The sequence below is a fragment of the Prionailurus bengalensis genome, chromosome D3 (genome assembly GCF_016509475.1).
Source record: "Prionailurus bengalensis isolate Pbe53 chromosome D3, Fcat_Pben_1.1_paternal_pri, whole genome shotgun sequence".
In the NCBI taxonomy this organism is placed as follows: domain Eukaryota; kingdom Metazoa; phylum Chordata; class Mammalia; order Carnivora; family Felidae; genus Prionailurus; species Prionailurus bengalensis.
Window position 1 is genome coordinate 84,079,418 of NC_057356.1, and position 13,273 is coordinate 84,092,690.

General features: G+C 37.9%; 1 pseudogene; it reads left to right on the plus strand.

The window, feature by feature from the left end:
* Positions 1 to 12,079, plus strand: part of LOC122470026 — a 42,328-nt pseudogene extending 30,249 nt beyond the window's left edge.
* The last annotated feature ends 1,194 nt before the right edge of the window (positions 12,080 to 13,273 follow it).

Below are 13,273 nucleotides of genomic sequence, written 5' to 3' on the forward strand. Positions count from 1 at the left end.
AATAAACTGAACCTGATAAAGAGCATGGATTTCAGGTTACCTCGGGATGACAAAGTGCCACTGCACTTAATTAAGACACTTTCGTATCCAGTGAACAAAGGGACTAATTTTAACCAACTGTGGACTCACAGGAGTAATTCTGTCTTAACCCAAGTATTTTTTCAGTGCCTAATTAGCTTAGTATCATGAATTTCCCCTTTCTAGCACTCAGAAACTTCCAAATTCTTCTTTTTGGTAATTACCCAATCAATTTCTTCTCTTTTCTGAAGAAAAAAAAATTTAAGTTTCAAAAATATTATTCTTTCAAAGATTGATTTTAAAAATTGTTTTCAGGGCCACCTGGATGGCTCAGTTGGTTAAGTGTCCGACTCTTGACTTCAGCTCAGGTCATAATCTCACGGTTTGTGAGACTAAGCCCTGTGTTGGGTTCTGTGCCGACAGTGTTCATTCTGCTTGGGATTCTCTCTCTCTTTCTCTCTGCCCCTCCCCTGCTCGTGGATGCGCACACGTGCTCTCTCTCTCAAAATAAATAACTACCTTAAAAAATTGTTTTCAGACAATTTCCTTTTCTTCCTTTTGAGAGAGTCCTAAATATGGTAAAGGAATAGTCCACAGGAGGGAGTGGAGTGTATGGTAATAGAGTATCAAAGAATAATGGAGACAGGAAGGAGGAGTTTTGGATGACCTGAAATCTTACCACTGTGTCTGTAAGAACATTCTTGTACCACAATATAGAGTAACAGGAATACTATAATCATTGGAGCCTCAATCAGAGTCAAGACTCAGAAGCTTTAATGGGAAAATATTTCTTCTGAAAAAGTTTTGTGAACAGACAGAAATATTTCTTTTTTAAAAAAACTATTTGCCTAATGTTAAAGTTATTACTATTCAGATGTAACCTCTTAATATTCAAATAATACTTACATAAACTGATAATACAAAATGTATGCCTATGACCAATTCGATTTTGCAAAGTATTTAAAACTGATTGCACACTTAATAAATTAAACTTTTTGCAACTCCAGCTTGTTATATGTTGCAAATATTAGATTCTCTTAAACATTTTAAATCCTCTTAAAGTTAGACAGAAGCACAATGATTATATTTAGCTCCCTCCAAAGTGCAACATTAACCATGTCTGTTAAATACAGAGTCATCACCATGATTTTCCTTTTTCTTTAATTATTTAGCTTAATGTTTTTCATTCTCAGCTCCCATTCCAACACCTCTGATTCTGTAAACTTCAACATCCATGCAGTTTATTTTGTTGTATCAGAAGTCAATACAAAAAAAAAAAACATAAACAAAACAAAAACAAAAACAAGCAAAAAAAGAGTCAACCATTTTAGATTCTTTCTGTTCTCAATTGAAGTGACTTTGTTCTCTCAGATTATTTATAAATTATCTGTCCAGTTTTTAGGGAAAAAAAATCTCAAGTTTAGGTCTTAAATACAACTCAGTGATCAACTGTTTACACAAGTCTAAAGATGCAGTTAGAAGACTTATCCTTCTTAAATAATTATGAATGGATTAAGTTACATGAATGCATAATTGGACTGGTGAATCTCATTTTCTTTCTTTTTAATTTTTTTTTTGGTGTTTATTTACTTTTGAGAGAGAGAGAGAGAGACAGAATGCAAGCAGAGGAGGGGAGAGAGAGAGGGAGGGAGACAAAGAATATGGGCTCCAGGCTCCCAGCAGTCAGCACAGAGCCGGATGCAGGGCTGGAACCCCCCAACTGCGAGATCGTGACCTGAGCTGAAGTTGGGCACTCGACCTACCGAGCCACCCAGGCGCCCCTCACTTTCTTTCTTTATATTGAATATCCTATCTGCCTTTCTTTTGGTGTTGTTTTAATGTATTAACAAGACACATCCCATCTCAAGCAGATGGGAGGTGAGTCTGGCTACAACTTCCTTAACGTCACTGGAAGGATAGCACTGCCATGCTTATTGCCACTCTCCCTGAAGGCCGTCCCATGGTATTTTTTAATCCAGTGGGGGACAGAAGTCAAAAGACAGAGGTGATGTGGATCTCTTTTCTCAAGTCATTGGCAGGTCTGGGATAGCAGTTTCCTTCTCTTAAAATTGTCTTTACTCTAGAGGAGCACCCTAATTGAAGTGAGGGTGTCATATCCAGTGGTGCCATGACTCAAATGGCCTGACAGAAACTACTGATACTACCAGCAATTATCCACAGGAACACAATTCACAACTGGTACGTTACATATAAAGAAGAATGTGTGAATAAGCAAGTAAGTAAGTTATTGGGGCACCTGGGTGCCCCAGTCCGTTAAGTGTCCGACTCGGCTCAGGTCACGATCTCACCATTCATGAGTTCGAGCCCCGCATCAGGCTCTGTGCTGACAGCTCAGAATCTAGAGCCCGCTTCAGATCTTGTGTCTCCGTCTCTCTCGGCTCCTCCCCTTCTCGCACTCTCTCTCTCTCTCAAAAATAAATAAATATTAAACTTTTTTAAGTATATAAATGAAATGTATGGATACATATATGAAATGTCCTATATTCCAAAGAGCACTTCTTCACCCACCATCCTTCCTTGATAATTAGAACATATTCCTAAGACATATATCACCTTATGTTCACATTGATTAGTGTTGTATGTTGGAGCGTGACTATCTCAACCCAGAAATGGCGAATGGCATGACCTTAGCAGTTGGCCACATACATTTCGTGGGAGATATTACCTTAATAACAATGAGTTAAAAAATAACAAGTGGGCATTTTCATGGCAACCTTCACATAGAGGATCCTCCACCTTGCAAAGGATGTAGCTAATGGAAGATAAGGAAAGAGAAAGAAAAGAAAAGTGACCCTGGGAGTTCCCAGCTTGTGACTGCCTGACATTCAGCTGGATCGAGGTGTTTCCTATGGAAAACAGGTAATTTCACAAAACATTGTTGGAAAATCATTCTGCGACCACACTAGATTGAGATAAAAACAAGACCATGACAGAATCATACGCATAGGGAAAAATAAAAAAAAGGAAAAGAAAAGGAGATCCGTATTCTATAGCTATCAAATACCAACCTTAACATCCCCCATCATCTCAGATCAAGTGTAATTATAGACCACTGCACAGGTGAAGATAGATGTAGATAATTGTAGAAGTGTAGAGAACATAAAGTATGTACCATGAAAAAAACAGAAAGGATAGAGGGAATCCTAGTCTCATTTCTTAATTTGGAGACAGAAAAGGTAGCATTATAGAAACCTTTTAATATATGACCAGAGCCATAATTATACGGAGAGTAAAGAAAATTCTATACTAAACAATTAAAGTAGAAGTAGTATGATAAATAAAAACGTACTCCCTATATTTATTTGTATTCTATAAACTGGGTCATGTACATAAGTCTCTTGGCTATTTTGGGGGTAACATAGTTCATCAAATCATTTAAATTAAAATGGCTTTTAAAATATTAGAATAGGAAATTAATGAAAATGTGCACCTAGCGCTGTCAGTTTCTGAATTCTAGCTAAGACAAAAATACACTGAAAATATATGAATTATTCATAATAATGTGAAATAACACTTCTTACAGATTACTAAAATGCTACACTTTTCGTGTGAAGCATGACTTTTCTCTCTAATGCAATGATCTTTTAAAATCATAGCCATTGTTAAATAAGAATCTTAATAAATATGACATTTCTGCAGATTACTGTGTTTATAACTTTAAAATTGAGCTGTTGCCAAATGAAATATTTCAGCTCAATTTGCATTTCTACTGTGGCTGCTTTTTCCACTCACCCATGGCTTTCTGATGGCAAACATAATTCTGTGAAGAAATGCACTCACTTCTGTTTTCCCTCAGCAACAGGAAAACTCATTATGTGTTTTATTTTGAGAAGAGGATCATAATTTTGAGGCACATTTATTTGCATGGCCTCAAGTTTTGAGAGATAGAAAAGTGAATATCTATGGTATATATAATAATGATTGACGTTAAATATGTATAAATATATATTATATTTTATATAAAAGTAAAAAAGGATTTTACTCCATGAGTATTACTTGGGAAAATTGATCAAAACCATTGAGATCCTCCGTTTTTGGTGGTGGATGAGGGATATAAATTCCAGTCAACCTGACCCACATAATAGAGGACATGGGAACACACAGTTAAAGGGAAGGTTAAGGAGGCTCAGGGTAAGGACAGTGACCCTGAAGATGAGGGCCCAGAAATGCAGTGAAATTGTACTGCAGGGCCAGCCTGGTGGGAGGAATGGTGTCGTCACGACTCAGACCTGGATGATAGCCGGTGCCCTGGACCTGTCTCATGAACGAACGCTTCCTTGTTTCTGGCCTTTTTGCCTCTTGCTCCGGTTTCAAACTCCTCAGTGAAGCCATCTGTATTAGTTTCCCAGGGCTGTCGCAACAAATTACTACAAGGTGGATGGCTAAAACAACAGCTATTCACTCCCTCACAGTTCTAGAAAGCAGAAACCCAAGATCAAGGTGCTGGAGTGCTACATTTCCCTCAAAGGATTCTGGGGAAGAATCCTTCCTTGCCTCTCCCAGCTTCTGGTAGCCCAGAAGTATCTTGGAGCTACCTGTGGCTACTTAGAGTTAATTTTAATTAGCTTACAATGAACCACTATTATAAAGTCAGTCCCTCCATTGCAATGGCCTCATTCTGTTTTCACTGAGGCATAATTAGCATGTAACATTATATTAGTTTCCAGTGTAAAACATAATACTTTAATATTTGTATATACTGTGACATGATCACCACAATAATCTACTGACCAACTGTCATCACACCCGTGACACATTTTTTTTTTTTATTTTGAGAATTTTTAAGTTTGACTCTCTTGTGTCAAGTGCTCACAAGCCATATGTGACTCCTGGCTACCTTGTGGGTAGCCATCAGACTGCCATCAAACAAAGTTCTCTTGGACAGCACTGCTACAGAATATTCCTGGAACCAAACAAAACGGAACAAAAAGGTTTCCCTTGTTGGGCATCCAGCAATAAAAGGCCCTACAATTACCTATTACGAGTAGAGTAAATTCAGTATGTATTTTCGTCATTACCAGGGTAGTTGTTTATTATACATGTAGATATGAGTTCACTGCCAGGGGTGCCTCAGTTCCACTGCTTATGGGCTCATATGTGGCCTTCTCCACCCTCATGGTTGGCTGTACGTGAAAACTTACAGAACGTACTTCGCAAATTATTAGGCAGTAGCTGTATGTCCCCCCACCCCCCGCCTTCTTCTGAATGCCGCACTATAAAACCCAGCCACTTTCTCGAAGGAGAAATCAACTATGAAAAGCTCAGTTACAGTCTGTGTGTGCACGGACTTACGGGCTGCTATGCATGATCTGAAACAGCTGTTCCATTATGTTGTTATTTCCCCCAAAGTCAACCAACGTGGCCGCTACAACTAAGCTGACCTGTTGTACTTCAAGTAATTATACCCAATTACCATCTTGCAAAATAGGCGCTTCCCAAGCCTGTGGCTCTATACTCCTAGCCTAGCAACTGCAAGGCATACAAATTTCACTGGAAAAACAATGAAGATGATTCTAAATTAGAAGCTGAAATAGCCCCCAGACCAAAAAAAAAAAAGTTTCCTCCAGACCTTACAATGATTGTTTTCCATTTTTATTACATTTATTTTTAAATTCCAACAACATAAATATTTTTTTTTTCATAGCAGTCTTCTCAAATTACACACATTCTCAAATGTCTCATGTGACTATTTATATTTAAAATATTCTTTCTGGGACGACTGGGTGGCTCAGTCGGTTAAGCGTCTGACTAGATTTTGGCTCAGGTCATGATCTGACACCTTCATGGGTTCGAGCCCCGCATCAGGCTCTGTGCTGGCAGCATGGACCCTGCTTGAGATTCTCTATCTCCCCCTCTCTCTACCTCTCTCCACTCATGCTATCTCTGTTGTTCTCAAAATAAATAAATACACTTAAAAATAAATAAAATATTCTTTCTGCTTTCTGTGTCATTTTTTTTACATATGTGTGATTAGGTTATGTAGATTTATTTCCTGAATTTATCTCTTATTGTTCTCTAATATTTGGTAAAATTTTTAATTTACCAGTCAAATTTGAGAATAAATAACTAGATTAATAACATTCAGTAATTTCATGTAGAAAGAAAACATTATTTCTACCCCTGAGTCATCAGTAAATGCAGAATTCTGATGATTAAGCCCTGATCCTGGAAATGTGGTGGGGAACAAGGATTTGTTGGATGGGTTTCCCTTCAACAATTGCCAGTGATTTTTTCCATCCTAGAACAGTTCCTACATTTCTCCGGAAAGCTGGGTTACGTGGGGAAAACTCCATTACTTCAGGTCTAGTGTTGACAATGAAGTGTCACTTTTAACATTTTCTACATCGGGGAGTGGTATTTCCGACATTCTCTTGAGGGAAACTGCAGAAGCCCAAAACTCTGAATTAGGTAACAATGTGGAGCCATCATCCTGCTGCTTTGCTGTCTTAAATAAATCCCCCGGCTAGATACCTCTTAGCATTCTCCTTTGGCGCTCTTGTCCTCAATGTACAGATTATTTTAGGTTATTTCTTTATTTGAAAATTCATCGCATTGGTGATACTTTTCTTTGCTTTTCCGGAATGGAATATTCTTCAGCTCAGTTTAATCATGCTGTCAGCCTGACCTCTCCTGCTTTAAATATTCCACATATTCATCATGTCTACCGATGATTCTGGTCATGATCTTTCAATATCAGTGTGTACGTTCACTTGTTGTTGTGTTTCTACTTTTCTTCTGTTAGGTACTGCATTTCTTTCTTTTTGAAGGGGTAGAGGGAAACATGGCTTATTCTACTCCTGCCATTAATGCAGAGTTTAAATAATAAAAAAGGGATTAATTGTACAGAAATATTTTTTTTTCTCTAATGAATTCCATGAGTGGATATTAGAGTTCAGAAATATCTGATATTTCAACAATGCCCTCTTCCCATTTAGCATCAACAAATATATTTTAGGAAATAAATATGTCGTGGTAGATAATTTTCTATCGTGAAGTTTCAAAGAAGTGCTTCAAGTTTGAAATACTGCATCAGGGCTCAAGTAATACATCTGAACAGAAAAGTAAGTTTGAACAGTTGTGAATGTTTTCTTTTACTATTACTAGAGGGATTGCGTGGAAATATTTTCAATTTTTTAATTTTAATTTTTTAATAAGTTGTTTTTAATGTTTATTTATTTTTGAGAGAGAGAGAGAGAGAGATAAATAGAAAGAGAGAGAGAGCACAAGAGGGGAGGGGCACAGAGAGGGGAAGACACAGAATCAGAAGCAGGCTCCAGGCTCTGAGCTGTCAGCACAGAGCCCGACGTGGGGCTTGAGCCCATGAACCATGAGATCATGATCTGGGCCCAAGTTGGACGCTTAACAGACTGAACCACCCAGGCGCCCCTTAATTTTTATTTTTTTAAGGAAGCTCCATACCCAACGGTGGGGCTTGAACTCATAATCCTGAGATCAAGAGCCTCTTCCTCCACGGACTGAGACAGCCAGGTTGCCTACCTAGAAATATTTGTAAAGAAAAGCAATATTAATGTAGGTTATTAAATGTATTACTCTTCCCAGAGTTGGAAAACACTTAATTGCCATCTACCGTACTGAGAACTCTGATACATTCCTCCTCAATTCACTCAAATCGTGTCTACTTGAACGTCCCAGATTTTAGAGTGGAGATGGAATGCTCCTGGGTAAGCAGTGATGGGATTATCGTTGAGGATACCTAATTTCTCTTATCAAAAACTAGAGAATTCATCAACTCTAATGTACCTTCAGTACGTGCTCATTATTGATAGCTGCGTATAGTTTACACATAGGCCAAAACAATGAAAATGGAGTATCTATGAGAGACACAATAAAGACGTATATTAGTGATATAAATTGGTAGAGGAATACATGGTTTTTGTCCTTTTTATGTTGTAGAATAGATTTGGGCGAAGCATAAATACGCATGCATTTTTTCAAGTTGGGCAAGGTGGATCACCAAAATAAAATTAAATAAATAAATAAATAAATAAATACATAAATACATAAATAATAAAGTCGTATAATTTGGATGGCTTCATATGCCTAGATGATCAGTTTTGCTGTAAATGCAATGGGTATTTTAATATTAAATCAGATGATGCACATCTATATTTTTCAAAATATTTAGAAAAGGACTAATATGAAGATAGTGTGTTCTTTCATAATAAATGTATAACAATATTTTTTCCGGATAGTAATGTGTAGCTTTCTGATTTTATGTCTATTACATAAAGATGAAGGAAATGTATATACTCCGCCTAAAATCATTTACTGACAAAATATGCCATTTCATCGCTCAATTTGATAAAGAACAAACAGCAAGTATGAAGCAGAGCATTTGTTGGGTCATATTTATCATATTGTCAAATACAATAATAATTTCCACTTAACTTCAAGTGCTGGTTGAATGATTACTTAAAAAGAATCTTAAAGGAGCAGATATTTCAACTAATGGAAGATTAAATGAGATAACTACTAATCCATTTCCAAACTGAAGTTTTGTGATTGTACATAATGGATCATTCACCGACGTGCATTCACCATCTGATTCAGACCAAGCAGAACTCACTGAAAAGCATTGTTTAAGCAGTACGTGGAAAATATCTGCTAGAAGAATAATTGCAAATTTCATTATGGTGAAGTGTTTATATGTTTTTCCGTTAAATTAAACAAGAAAGCGAATAAAAATACGCTCAATTTATAAGTAGGGATGAGTAATTGGAAACAAACCTCCCAGAGAACTTTACAAATATAATTCATCTCCTTTTTTATTGTTGTTTTAAAGGAGTATGAGGGAAATAGTTTTGCTTTTCTCAAGTGAAAGAGTTTTCTCTAGTTTGACTTAAACAAATGTACTGTGTCACACTAGGTGTCCATTTATGTTTGGATATCTCAGTGCATATATCAAAAGAGGAATATCGCTCCTTAATAAGAAGCTGTGTCTGAAATGCATGGAGACACGCTGACAATAACATTGCTATCCCCTAGTGAAAGATAAATGCCAGATCTCATTTTAATAAAAAATGATTATAAAATTTTGGAACAAAGAGTTGCATTGAAATGGAGTCCAACAATGCCCAACAACCTGAAATATTAAAAAAAAAATATTTACTGTGGACAGCAATGGAAAAAGTCCCAGATATTTCTCATAAAGAGATATTTTAAGACAGTCTATGGCAGAAATCAATAGACATTGTAAGAAATAAGTTTCAGGGATTTATGAAAACTCACCTCAGTATTCTCTCAGCTTTCAGTCTTGTTTCATTTGAGCTAAGTGTAGATTTATAAGGGAGTTTTTGATCAGCAACTTCATCCATATTATCTATTTATCATGCCAATAATTCGAATATTTCCGGTGGATTGTAAAATGGGTACAGAATGGAAAATACTAATTATCACCAATGAACCTGTGAAATCACCAGATGTTGTGGTCTGTATATTTAAAATTTTATGTAAAATTAATAAATTATTTTTCTATGTAAACAAAAACCTCCACAAATTATGTATATGAAAATATTACTAGAAAGAGTTGTGCTCCCTTGCTCATTCATTCATTTATTTATTCATCTCAACTAACGTGCTAAACTCTCACATGCATTGAGAGCTGTGTCTCTTACTGGGGTTCAAACCACTGATAAAGCACAATCAGCACCACAACAAATGCCGAATTTTGTAGCTGCACACTGATTGTGACAGAATGGAAAATTTGAAAATCTGAAATATTCACCTGCCCCCTCCATCTACTGGCAGATAAATTATACCAAATATTATTTTCTATGATTTTGAAATTCAAAGAAAAGAAAGAGAAATCTGCAAAGGAACTGCTTCCTATGAGCGTGTGCGCACACGCACACACACACACACAAGAGTAGTATAAACAAACAGTAGATGAAAGAAAAACCCATGGCTATTGTTAAAAGAAAGCAATTGGTTTGGAGAATTTTTATGGGGCAAAAAACTAAACCAGCCCTGAGGTCTGCAGAGTTGGAGAACTGATCCTGAGATACTTCTTACAAATACAACTCCCATAGAGGAAACTCCCAGAATCAAAAGTAGGTCAGGAAATGAAAGTCTAATGTGCAAAATTAAAAAAAAAATGGATTTAAGGAGAGAGTGAATAGAAAAAATTGGAGAGACACAGTATGGGAGAAAGAAATGGATAACAATTTTCAAAACTGAAGAAGACCTGATCCAGAAGTCATGAAATTTTTGAATTAAAATAAACAAAATGTACAACTAGACACATTTTATTAACAGGGCAAACATTGAAGACAAAATTTTAAGGCCTAAAAAGCCACCAGAGGAAAAAGAGAACAGTTACAAAGCCAAGACATTTAGAAAGACAGTTTTCTCAACAAGAAGCAAGCAAAAAGCCAGAAGATGGTAATATAATATCTTTATGTGCTGTGATGAATTAAATATCTTCTCTGAATTGCATACCCAGAAAAACTATCTTTCTAGGTGAAAATACACACAAACAAAAACTTTGTTTAACCTCAATATGCCTGTGCTACTGCAGTAAGAAGTACAATTCAGGAAAATTGGGGAAATAATTGTAGAAGGAAATTCTGCACAATAAATAGGGAGATGATTCTAAAGCAAGTAATTGAGACTACAATTTTAAAGAGACTTATAATATAATTTTTTAATTAAATAAAAATAGTGCTATCCAGCAGATTAGAGACTTGCATTTGAAGGGCTAATTTTTTTTTTGAGAGAGAGGGTGCAAATGAGTGAGGACAGAGAGAGAGAGAGAAAGAGAGGTGGGGCCCACCCTGGACTCATGTTTTTCCCAAAGTGGGGCTCATGTTCACCCGATGTGGGACTCGAACTCACAAACTGTGAGATCATGACCTCAGCCAAAGTCATATACTTAATGACTGAGCCACCCAGGAGTCCTGAAGGGCTATTTAAAAAGATCTTTTGGCTCTGCACCCCTCCCAGTTGGACAGATAGCTGCATCTCCTGGTGCAGTGCCAGCCGTGTCCCTGAGACACAATAGTGAAAGCTGGAGTAAATGGATTCAGCCATATTGGGTCCCTAGTCACCAGGGCTGCTTTTAACTCTGGCAAAGGGGATATTGTCATCATCAATGACCCCTTCATTGACCTCACCTACATGGTACATAGGTATGATTCCACCCACAGCAAATTCAAAGGCACAGTCAAGGCTGAAAATAGGAAATCTATCATCAATGAAGCCCATCTTTGTCTGCCAGGAGCGACATTCCACCAACACCATATGGGGTGACGTTGGCGCTGAACATCCTGTGGAGTCTACTGGGGTCTTCACCACCAGGGAGAAGCCTGGGGCTCGCTTGAAGGGTGGGGCCCAATGGGTCATCATCTCTGCCCCTTTTGCTGATGCCCCCATGTTTGTGATGGGTGTGAACCATGAGAAGTATCAGAACACTCTCAAGAATGGTCAGTATGCCTCCTGCACCACAGACTGCTTGGTCCTTCTGGCTAAGGTCATCCATGACAATTTTGGCATGGTAGAGGGACTCATGACCACAGTCCATGCCATCACTGCCATCCAGAAGACCCTCAGATGATCCCTCTAAGAAGCTGTGGATTGATGGCTGAGGGGCTACCCAGAACATCATCCCAACTTCTACTGGTGTCTCCAAGCCTACAGGCAAGGTCATCCCTGAGCTGAATGGGAAACTCAATGACATGGCCTTCCATGTCCCCACCCTAGCATGTCAGTCATGGATCTGACCTACCACCTGGAGAAAGCTGCCAATACAATGACATCAAGAAGGTGGTGAAGCAGGCATCAGAAGTCCCCCTCAAGGGCATGCTGGGCTCTGCTGAGGACCAGGTTGTCTCTTGTGACTTTAACAGCAACATCCACTCTTCCACCTTTGATCCTGGTGCTGGCATTGCTCTCAGTGACCACTGTGTCAGTCTCATTTCCTGGTATGACAATGAATTTGGCTACAGCAACCAGGTGGTAGACCATATGGTCCACGTGACTTCCAAGGAGTAAGAGCCCCCTAGACCACCAGCCTCAGCGAGAGCAAGGTGAAGAGAGAGGCCCTTAGCTGCTGAGGTGTCCTTCCCTAACTCATCCCCCAACACTGTGAGTCTTGTGATCTCTAAAACAGTTTCCATATCAGACCCCTTGCAGAAGTGGAGGGGCTTGGGGGGCCCTACCTTGTCTTGTACCATCAATAAAGTATACTGTACCAGCCAAAAGAATAAAAATCAAAAATAAATAAATAAAAAGATCTTTTGACCTATTCAAGAATTGGTGAAAATTCCTAAATTGCTCGTTTGAAATACTTTCTTTTGGAGTCTGGTAACATTACAACACAATAGAAGGATGTAAAGATTCTATCAAGTAGAATTGACAAACCCTAACACTATGTGAAAATTGGAATCCGTTAAAGGTGTTAGAGTAAATATTAGATCTGAATAGACATCCAAGTTATCCTTTTGTAACATGTTTTAGTGTAAGATTATTGAGTGATGATATGCACATAGTAACCTGTCAGCAAATGTTAGCTATCATCATTTTCGTACTCACTGTTTCCACCAATGGGCTTGCATGCTCTCAGATAATACAGATAAGCAAGCAGGAAAACAAAATAGAGTAAAATCAAGATAGTATCTCATAAAGCCTATGGAATAATGTAGGATTGATGAATAAATAGTAAAATTTCAAGGAAACAAGAAAATCTTTATGGAAGAAGTCATGTATAAGCCAAGATGTGAGATCAAAATGTGGGGGAGTCTACGAATTCTTTAATCTTCTAGAGATTAGTATAGCTGGTATGGCAGTTGGTTTTATGTCCGAAAAGACTGGCCTTGGGGTGCCCAGAATACCATTATTTCTGGGTGTGTCTATGACTTTTTTTCTGGATGAGATTAGGATTTGGATCAGTGAATTTAGTAAAGTAGCATGCCATCCCCAGTACGTGGAAGGGACCTCAACTAATCTGTTGAAGGCCTAACTACAAAAAATAACAAGGAAGGAGAAATCCATCTCTCTTTTCCTGCCTCACTGATTGATCTGGAATATTGTCTCTCATCTTCTCCAGTCCTTAGAATGGGATTTATGCCATTGGCTCTCCTGGTTCTCAGGCTTTCATGCTCGGGCTGAATTATTTTTAATAATTATCATTGGCTTTCCGGGGTCTTTAGCTTGTAGACTTGAAGATGGTGGGAGTTCTCAGCTTCAGTAATCACATGAGATGATTTCTCATAATAAG